This window comes from Salmo salar, chromosome 14 (genome assembly GCF_965601325.2).
Source record: "Salmo salar chromosome 14, fSalSal1, whole genome shotgun sequence".
NCBI lineage: Eukaryota > Metazoa > Chordata > Actinopteri > Salmoniformes > Salmonidae > Salmo > Salmo salar.
Window position 1 is genome coordinate 108503797 of NC_138304.1, and position 9897 is coordinate 108513693.

Below are 9897 nucleotides of genomic sequence, written 5' to 3' on the forward strand. Positions count from 1 at the left end.
ACGTACATGTGCAGTAGGGTCATGAAACCCCATACTACATCACAAACAAAAAACGTCTCCCCAAATAGAAGCTGATTTTCTGTCGCTGTATTTGAATAATTATACTATAATGTATGGAGGGACACCAGTCAAATCAATGCAGTTGTGGAGAGAGATGTGTCCATGTGACAGAGCTGACATTCTCATCGTGCAGTACCAGGACAAACAGGACTGTTGTTTTGGGTGACAGAGACAGCACGTGGGTTTGGTATGTCTTTTCTGGGTCATTCTAGAACATTATTCTTGTCTATCCTACGTCGCACATTAAAAAAATTCAAAGCTATAATGTGTCCTAGACTCGCACTTCCTGTAAACCACAAATCACAGCGCCCGTTTCTCTGTTAAAGGCAAATTTGACAGAACACTATTGTGAATGACCGCCTTGACACGCTGGCCTCAGTGTGTCACACAGTAAAATGGTGATACAAGCCTGAGTGTGTGTGTCACGCCCTGACCATAGAGAGCCCTAGGAATTCTCTATGGTGTTTCAGGTCAGGGTGTGACTGGGGGGTTATCTAGCTGTTCTATTTCTATGTTGGTGCTAATATGGTTCCCAATTAGAGGCAGCTGTTTATCGTTGCCTCTGATTGGGGACCATATTTAGGTAGCCTTTTTCCCCACCTGTGTTTTGTGGGATATTGTTTTTGTTTAGTTGCCTGTGTGCGCGCTTCCCTACGTCACGTTTCTTTGTTTCTTTGTTTCTTTATTTCTTTATTTGTGTTGCTTGTTTCACGTTTAATAAATATGTGGATCTCAACTCAAGCTGCGCCTTGGTCGGCTCTGTATGACGATCGTGACAGCCTTGGTAAAACAATGGCTTACGGAAGCAGGTGAAATGGCAACACCCTTAGTGACAGATTTTGTCCTCATCATCAACCAAGCAGTCTCTGTGAGAGCCAGGCAGCCAGCCAGCCAGCCAGCCAGGCAGGCAAAATGGGGCAATATCACAAAAGGAAACAGTAGCGTCAAATCCAATAACATCCATGGACTTTCTTTCCCTCCCCCTTTTCTGTTTTGGCACTGGTGAGTTTGGTAACAGATGCATGGAATTCTAAGTGTGTGTGTGTGTGCGTAGGTGTATGTGAGGGTTTGGGATAGAACCTGTGCGTTTGTCTCGCTCACACTTAATTTTTTACACATTGTTCTCAAACGTCCTAACCTAAACCAAATAATAAAGTCTGCAGGACAGGGAGGAGGCATCTGTCTGGAGCTTTGTCTCCTCATAATCATCCTCTTCTCTCCCTTCTCTTTCTCTCCGGGCTTTAGCAGATGGCTTTGACAGGGCTCTTGAAGCTGGAGGCTGCTTGCAGCTGGAGCTGGTAGGCCATGGGGTGGATCTTAAATCCAGAAAGTCTCGGCACAAACTGGTTGCCTCTTGGGCCTGTACTCGGGGTGCACCATGAAGAGCATGTGGGGGAATCTAGTGCCAAAGTAGGCCCCGTCACTGTGGTGATCGGGGATCTGTTACGCTCTGATGCTTTCTTCCGTGATATAGTTTCAGCAGAGAGGAAGAGAAGCGAGAGGGCTCACTACCCAAATTCTGTCCAGGATAAGCCCAATGTGATTCTATGGGAATAATTTCCAGACTTGACCTTGTCGCCTGCCTTCCCACTTTTGGGACAAAGGCCCCCATTGTTAGGGCAAAGACATGAGCATCTCCTCATTATATATATATATATATATTTTCTTTTTCTACTGCATCATTGATTGTATGTTGTTTTACTCCATGTGTAACTCTGTGTTTTTGTATGTTGTCGAACTGCTTTGCTTTATCTTGGCCAGGTCACAATTGTAAATGAGAACTTGTTCTCAACTTGCCTACCTGGTTAAATAAAGGTGAAATAAAATAAATAAATAAAAATATACAGATCTCTGGTGTCAGCTTCCTGCAAATTGGAAAGGAAAGTTGGCGGGAGCACAGTACACTGTTTGGATGCTGGATTGCCATAAAGTAAATTGATGTTTCGGTAAAATTAGATAATTACTTCACCAGGGAGCACGACTTAACCACAGATGATCATTAGCTTCTTTACAAATGTTTTGCTGTGGATTGTTTCATATCACCAGTGTGTTTGGGAAGCCTGCGATTTGGGTAGTGTCAATAGGCTGATTGAGTTGTGGCTGTCAGTGGAAAAACGCCAAACCGTGGTCACCAGCCGGTCGATCTCCAAGGCATTCCTAGTTGATCACCAAACATTTCTGTAAATGTAGACATTGTCCTTCGCCCCTGCCTGTCAGGCACCGTTTTCCCGCAGTTCTGTTAATGAAAGTTAGGGAGGATATTTGCCAGGCGACAGGGGCAAACGTTTGTAGAACAATGACCTCTGAAAACCCGCCCAAAATACCTTAACTACCCCAAATGGGTTTTTTTTCACAGCAAGAGAGGAGTTGCCACATTTATTAATGAAAGCCTTTTTCCATACCGTTATCGAACGAATTAAGAAACAATATCTACGTCCTTTTTTTAACGACTACAAACCATTATAAATCTCGCGAGATTGACTTGTTATTTCAATAGGCTTAGACTACTGACAAAAATCTGGGTTTATAATTGCAATCTAACTTTGCCATGGTTTGCTGAACTCGATGCAGGTAGCCGATAGCCCCTGAAAGGACTACATCACATTTCAGGGAAAAGTCCACAGTGAAACTGATATTAAATGTGGAGAATGATACATTGCGATAGAGCTGTGGCCTTGATCATAATTGCATAATAACACCAGGAAACAACAAACTGAGTTATAGTCTATTTGTTGAATCAGTTTGGCAGCTCCAGCGGCACAAATTGATTTGAAATGACTCCAGTGATATCATAATTTCAGCCTATTTATTGTACTGTATCAAATGGTAGGTGTCACGTCCTGACCAGCAGAGGGTGTAGTTGTGTAGTATTTTGGTCAGGACGTGGCAGAAGAAGTCTGTGTATGTTTGTTCTGGGATGTCTGTTTCTATGTTGGTCTGTGTGGCTCCCGATCAGGGACAGCTGGTTATCGTTGTTCCTGATTGGGAGTCATATATTTAGGAGTGTGTTTTTCACCTGGGGTTTGTGGGTGGAATGTGTTAACACTGCTATGATTTTGTAAGTAGCTAGCTGTCTGGAGTCGTTCCTGTTTATTGGTTTCCCGTGTATGCTTTATTCTAAAGTAATTAAAAGATGAGCATTCATATCCCGGCTGCGATTTGGTCTATTCAGCACGGCAACACTTATGACAGTAGGCTACATTAGCCTACAAAGTTATAGAAATTAATAGCTTAATAGCCAACCGATGCAAATGTAGCCCATCATTCTCCACATTTAATGTCTTTTTTATTTTTATTGTAGACTTTTTCCCATAACAGAAGCATGTGAAGGGGTTCCTCATAACTTCCATTTCAAATCTCACACAGCCCTCGAGACCCAAGAACTGAGCATGATTAAAACCCTTCACTTGTTACGCTTAGCCATAAGAAAGGTCAACATTAGAACGTGTGAATTTATCTAAGGAGCTCTAGCACGCCTGAAGTTCTTTTCCGATGCTTTATCGCCGTAATATCAGGTCTAGGACGTTACTATGTTTTATGGGAAAAGGGTTTTTTCCCATAATGACCCATTTCAATAGCCTACCTACAACGGGTAAAGAGTTGTCATGACGTGTGTGTGTGCATGCTGCTCTGTCTCCAGTGACTCAGTTGCCTCTGCTGCAGCACTCTCTCTCAACCAGTGTTCGCAATGTACACGCACCCCTTCTGGCCCTCCCCAGCACTCCCTCACTCAGTAACAGCCTGCTCACTTCCTGATAGTCAGGAGCAGCAGCCCACAGTGAAATACATATTTTTAACATCATATGCCATGGTGCAATCCAGAAGAACCCCCCCAAAAAATATTTTCACTTGCGACATCGTTTTCAAAGTAGCCCAATTTGGCAGTGTGGTGGAAATTCTAGCCAAAAGGAAGAGAGAGACTGTCGATTCCTCAAACAGCAATTTTATTATAAGATTTGCCAAAAATAAAACACTGTCAAATTGCAGTAACCGTATACTTGTTCATATAAATTATACTTTGACTAGATCAGGAGGGGGATTTCCTCTACCCAGACAACAGCTGATAGACAATAGAACTCACAGGGCTGAGCTTGATTTACGTATGTCAGGCAGGCCTATGCAGCTGTAGGCCTTATAAAAACACATCTGTCATCACTATAATGTTTATTGATTCATTCCAGTTAATAGTTTTGGATTGAAAACTAATATGCAGCCTAGGCAGCCCAATTTTTTTTTAAATATAAACCAAATTTGACACACAAATGGACTATAAATACATAACGTTACTAATTAGTTTACCCTGGACCAAATGAAGAGCACACATAGGCTGTATGCAGCTGCACTGATTAGTAGCTTACAGTTGATCACACTGAAGAATGGTCTCGTTTTCATCCCATACAACATGTCAGATCTCTAATGTTTATGTGGAGCCTAGGCTGCTGCAACATTTATGTAATATGTTTTTATTGATTGTGTTATCATCTTTGCTAAATAACGCATCAACCTCTCTCTTAACTTTAACTTTTAATGGATAATGCGATGGAAGCTATCAAATCATTATGAATTGATTTCGACATCCCCAGAGAGGACAGTAGAAAGTTCCACATGTTCAGCAAGTAAAGCGTCGTAACGTGCAGTAACCGCTGCAAGCTCCTTGTAGTCGCCCTTGTTAGCGGAACCTTCTCTCTCGTTCTAAAATCCAGTTCTTTCAGACCCAAAATGAATGGTGTTGATAAGCCGCTTGAGTTTATCCCTGTTTCTTCTTACTTTTCTCGTTGTGTTGCGTAGTTTGAATACGTAGACCTTTGTCATGATCGATGCAGCTTTTTTCACCGGAAGCTTGAATCTGATGTGGGCATTTATATTCTCCCTGCTTTTGTTTTACCGTTTAGCTGAACCATCGATGTTCTTCAGGTCACTGATTTTCGCCAAAGACTCAGATGTTCCAAAAAGCAGGCAAGGCCAGCAATACAAACGGCTTGATGAAAGGCTCCCTGTTAACCAGCAATACAAACGGCTTGATGAAAGGCTCCCTGTTAACCAGCAATACAAACGGCTTGATGAAAGGCTCCCTGTTAACCAGCAATACAAACGGCTTGATGAAAGGCTCCCTGTTTAACCAGCAATACAAACGGTTTGATGAAAGGCTCCCTGTTAACCAGCAATACAAACGGCTTGATGAAAGGCTCCCTGTTAACCAGCAATACAAACGGCTTGATGAAAGGCTCCCTGTTAACCAGCAATAGAAACGGTTTGATGAAAGGCTCCCTGTTAACCAGCAATACAAACGGCTTGATGAAAGGCTCCCTGTTAACCAGCAATACAAACGGCTTGATGAAAGGCTCCCTGTTAACCAGCAATACAAACGGCTTGATGAAAGGCTCCCTGTTTAACCAGCAATACAAACGGCTTGATGAAAGGCTCCCTGTTAACCAGCAATACAAACGGCTTGATGAAAGGCTCCCTGTTAACCAGCAATACAAACGGCTTGATGAAAAGCTCCCTGTTAACCAGCAATACAAACGGCTTGATGAAAGGCTCCCTGTTAACCAGCAATACAAACGGCTTGATGAAAGGCTCCCTGTTAACCAGCAATACAAACGGCTTGATGAAAAGCTCCCTGTTAACCAGCAATACAAACGGCTTGATGAAAGGCTCCCTGTTAACCAGCAATACAAACGGCTTGATGAAAAGCTCCCTGTTAACCAGCAATACAAACGGCTTGATGAAAGGCTCCCTGTTAACCAGCAATACAAACGGCTTGATGAAAGGCTCCCTGTTAACCAGCAATACAAACGGCTTGATGAAAAGCTCCCTGTTAACCAGCAATACAAACGGCTTGATGAAAGGCTCCCTGTTAACCAGCAATACAAACGGCTTGATGAAAGGCTCCCTGTTAACCAGCAATACAAACGGCTTGATGAAAAGCTCCCTGTTAACCAGCAATACAAACGGCTTGATGAAAGGCTCCCTGTTAACCAGCAATACAAACGGCTTGATGAAAAGCTCCCTGTTAACCAGCAATACAAACGGCTTGATGAAAGGCTCCCTGTTAACCAGCAATACAAACGGCTTGATGAAAGGCTCCCTGTTAACCAGCAATACAAACGGCTTGATGAAAGGCTCCCTGTTAACCAGCAATACAAACGGCTTGATGAAAAGCTCCCTGTTAACCAGCAATACAAACGGCTTGATGAAAGACTCCCTGTTAACCAGCAATACAAACGGCTTGATGAAAGGCTCCCTGTTAGCCAGCAATACAAACGGCTTGATGAAAGGCTCCCTGTTAACCAGCAATACAAACGGCTTGATGAAAGGCTCCCTGTTAACCAGCAATACAAACGGCTTGATGAAAGACTCCCTGTTAACCAGCAATACAAACGGTTTGATGAAAGGCTCCCTGTTAACCAGCAATACAAACGGTTTGATGAAAGGCTCCCTGTTAACCAGCAATACAAACGGCTTGATGAAAGGCTCCCTGTTAACCAGCAATACAAACGGCTTGATGAAAGGCTCCCTGTTAACCAGCAATACAAACGGCTTGATGAAAGGCTCCCTGTTAACCAGCAATTCAAACGGTTTGATGAAAGGCTCCCTGTTAACCAGCAATAAAAACGGCTTGATGAAAGGCTCCCTGTTAACCAGCAATACAAACGGCTTGATGAAAGGCTCCCTGTTTAACCAGCAATACAAACGGCTTGATGAAAAGCTCCCTGTTAACCAGCAATACAAACGGCTTGATGAAAGGCTCCCTGTTAGTCAGCAATACAAACGGCTTGATGAAAGGCTCCCTGTTTAACCAGTAATACAAACGGCTTGATGAAAGGCTCCCTGTTAACCAGCAATACAAACGGCTTGATGAAAGGCTCCTTGTTAACCAGCAATACAAACGGCTTGATGAAAGGCTCCCTGTTAACCAGCAATACAAACGGCTTGATGAAAGGCTCCCTGTTTAACCAGCAATACAAACGGCTTGATGAAAAGCTCCCTGTTAACCAGCAATAGAAACGGCTTGATGAAAGGCTCTCTGTTAACCAGCAATACAAACGGCTTGATGAAAGGCTCCCTGTTAACCAGCAATACAAACGGCTTGATGAAAAGCTCCCTGTTAACCAGCAATACAAACGGCTTGATGAAAGGCTCCCTGTTAACCAGCAATACAAACGGCTTGATGAAAGGCTCCCTGTTAACCAGCAATACAAACGGCTTGATGAAAAGCTCCCTGTTAACCAGCAATAGAAACGGTTTGATGAAAGGCTCCCTGTTTAACCAGCAATACAAACGGCTTGATGAAAAGCTCCCTGTTAACCAGCAATACAAACGGCTTGATGAAAGGCTCCTTGTTAACCAGCAATACAAACGGCTTGATGAAAGGCTCCCTGTTTAACCAGCAATACAAACGGCTTGATGAAAGGCTCCCTGTTAACCAGCAATACAAACGGCTTGATGAAAGGCTCCCTGTTAACCAGCAATACAAACGGCTTGATGAAAGGCTCCCTGTTAACCAGCAATACAAACGGCTTGATGAAAGGCTCCCTGTTAACCAGCAATACAAACGGCTTGATGAAAGGCTCCCTGTTAACCAGCAATACAAACGGCTTGATGAAAGGCTCCCTGTTAACCAGCAATACAAACGGCTTGATGAAAGGCTCCCTGTTAACCAGCTATACTTTTGATACCAGGTGGTATTGAACGCCCTCACCTTTTCATCCATCTTCATGAAACTGATCTCAGGCAGAGTTCGACCCTCGGTTTTAATCCGCACGTGTACCCGAGAGAATGAAAGGGGTTCTTCAACAAAAAGTCAACAAAATTTGCGGTAGTGTTGGCGGCGAAAACGGCACACTCGAGCTGCTAGCTACTGCTACTGCTACTTGCTACTGGTACTTGCTACTGCTACTGCTACTGGTACTGCTTCTTGCTACTGCTACTGCTACTTGCTACTGCTACTGCTACTGCTACTGCTACTTGCTACTGAAGTTAGCAAGGCAAATGTAAATAAATTGCACTAACTGCAGACAAAAATGAAGTTCTAAAATCAAGAAAACAATACATAATATACTTCCTTTTGTCTACTGTAATTTGAAGAAACTAATTTGAATTGAATAATATCCCCCAAAAAATGCTCAACTATCACTTTTCAATCTCTATCCAATAATGTCACCAACTCAAAAAGCTTCTCAACACATAGAACCCCATAGGCAGGCTAAGGTTAGTTAGCTAATTCATTTACTACATACAGTAGGCATATATTAATAATTATATATTTAATATAAGTAGACATGCACTCATAATTGACTGTAGTGTATATAAAGCAACCACAAGCTACCGGTGGCTGAAAACACAATCATCGCGAGTGAAGAATTTCTGGCCAAGGGTGGTCCATTTAACCTCTATGGGCTAGGTGGGACACTTGCGTCCCACCTACTCAACAGCCAGTGTAATCCCGTGGCGCGTTATTCAAATTCCTCAAAAATGCAAAACCTTCAATTTTTCAAACATATGAATATTTTACACCATTTTAGAGATAAGACTCTCGTTAATCTAACCACACTGTCCGATTTCAAAAAGGCTTTACAACGAAAGCAAAACATTAGATTATGTCAGCAGTACCCAGCCAGAAATAATCAGACACCCATTTTTCAAGCTAGCATATAATGTCACATAAACCCAAACCACAGCTAAATGTAGCACTAACCTTTGATGATCTTCATCAGATGACAACCCTAGGACATTATGTTATACAATACATGCATGTTTTGTTCAATCAAGTTCATATTTATATCAAAAACCAGCTTTTTACATTAGCATGTGACTAGCATGTGACTAGCATTCCCACCGAACACTGCCGGTGAATTTACTAAATTACTCACAATAAACGTTCACAAAAAGCATAACAATTATTTTAAGAATTATAGATACAGAACTCCTCTATGCACTCGATATGTCCGATTTTAAAATAGCTTTTCGGTGAAAGCACATTTTGCAATATTCTCAGTAGATAGCCCGGCATCACAGGGCTAGCTATTTAGACACCCAGCAAGTTTAGCACTCATCAAAGTCAGATTTACTATAAGAAAAATGTTATTACCTTTGCTGTCTTCGTCAGAATGCACTCCCAGGACTTCTACTTCAATAACAAATGTTGGTTTGGTTCAAAATAATCCATAGTTATATCTAAACAGCGGCGTTTTGTTCGTGCATTCAAGACACTATCCGAAAGGGTAAATAAGGGTGACGAGCATGGCGCAATTCGTGACAAAAAAATGCTAAATATTCCATTACCGTACTTTGAAGCATGTCAACCGCTGTTTAAAATACATTTTTATGCCATTTTTCTCATAAAAAAGCGATAATTTTCCGACCGGGAATCTGCGTTTAGGTAAACAGACGAAAGAAAATAAAGCATTCGGTCGACTCGGGCACGCGCCTAAGCCCATAGTACTCTGAGTGGCCACTTGCCAAAAGCGATAATGTGTTTCAGCCAGAGGCTGCCTCGATATCGTTCAGCTTTTTCCCGGGCTCTGAGAGCCTATGGGAGCCGTAGGAAGTGTCATGTTATTGCAAAGATCCTCAGTCTTCAATAAAAAGAGCCAAGATGAAACACAATTTGTCAGACAGGCCACTTCCTGCATGGAATCTTCTCAGGTTTTGGCCTGCCATATGAGTTCTGTTATACTCACAGACACCATTCAAGCAGTTTTGGAAACTTTAGGGTGTTTTCTATCCAAAGCCAATATATGCATATTCTAGTTACTGGGCAGGAGTAGTAACCAGATTAAATCGGGTACGTTTTTTATCCGTCCGTGCAAATACTGCCCCCTATCCCCAACAGGT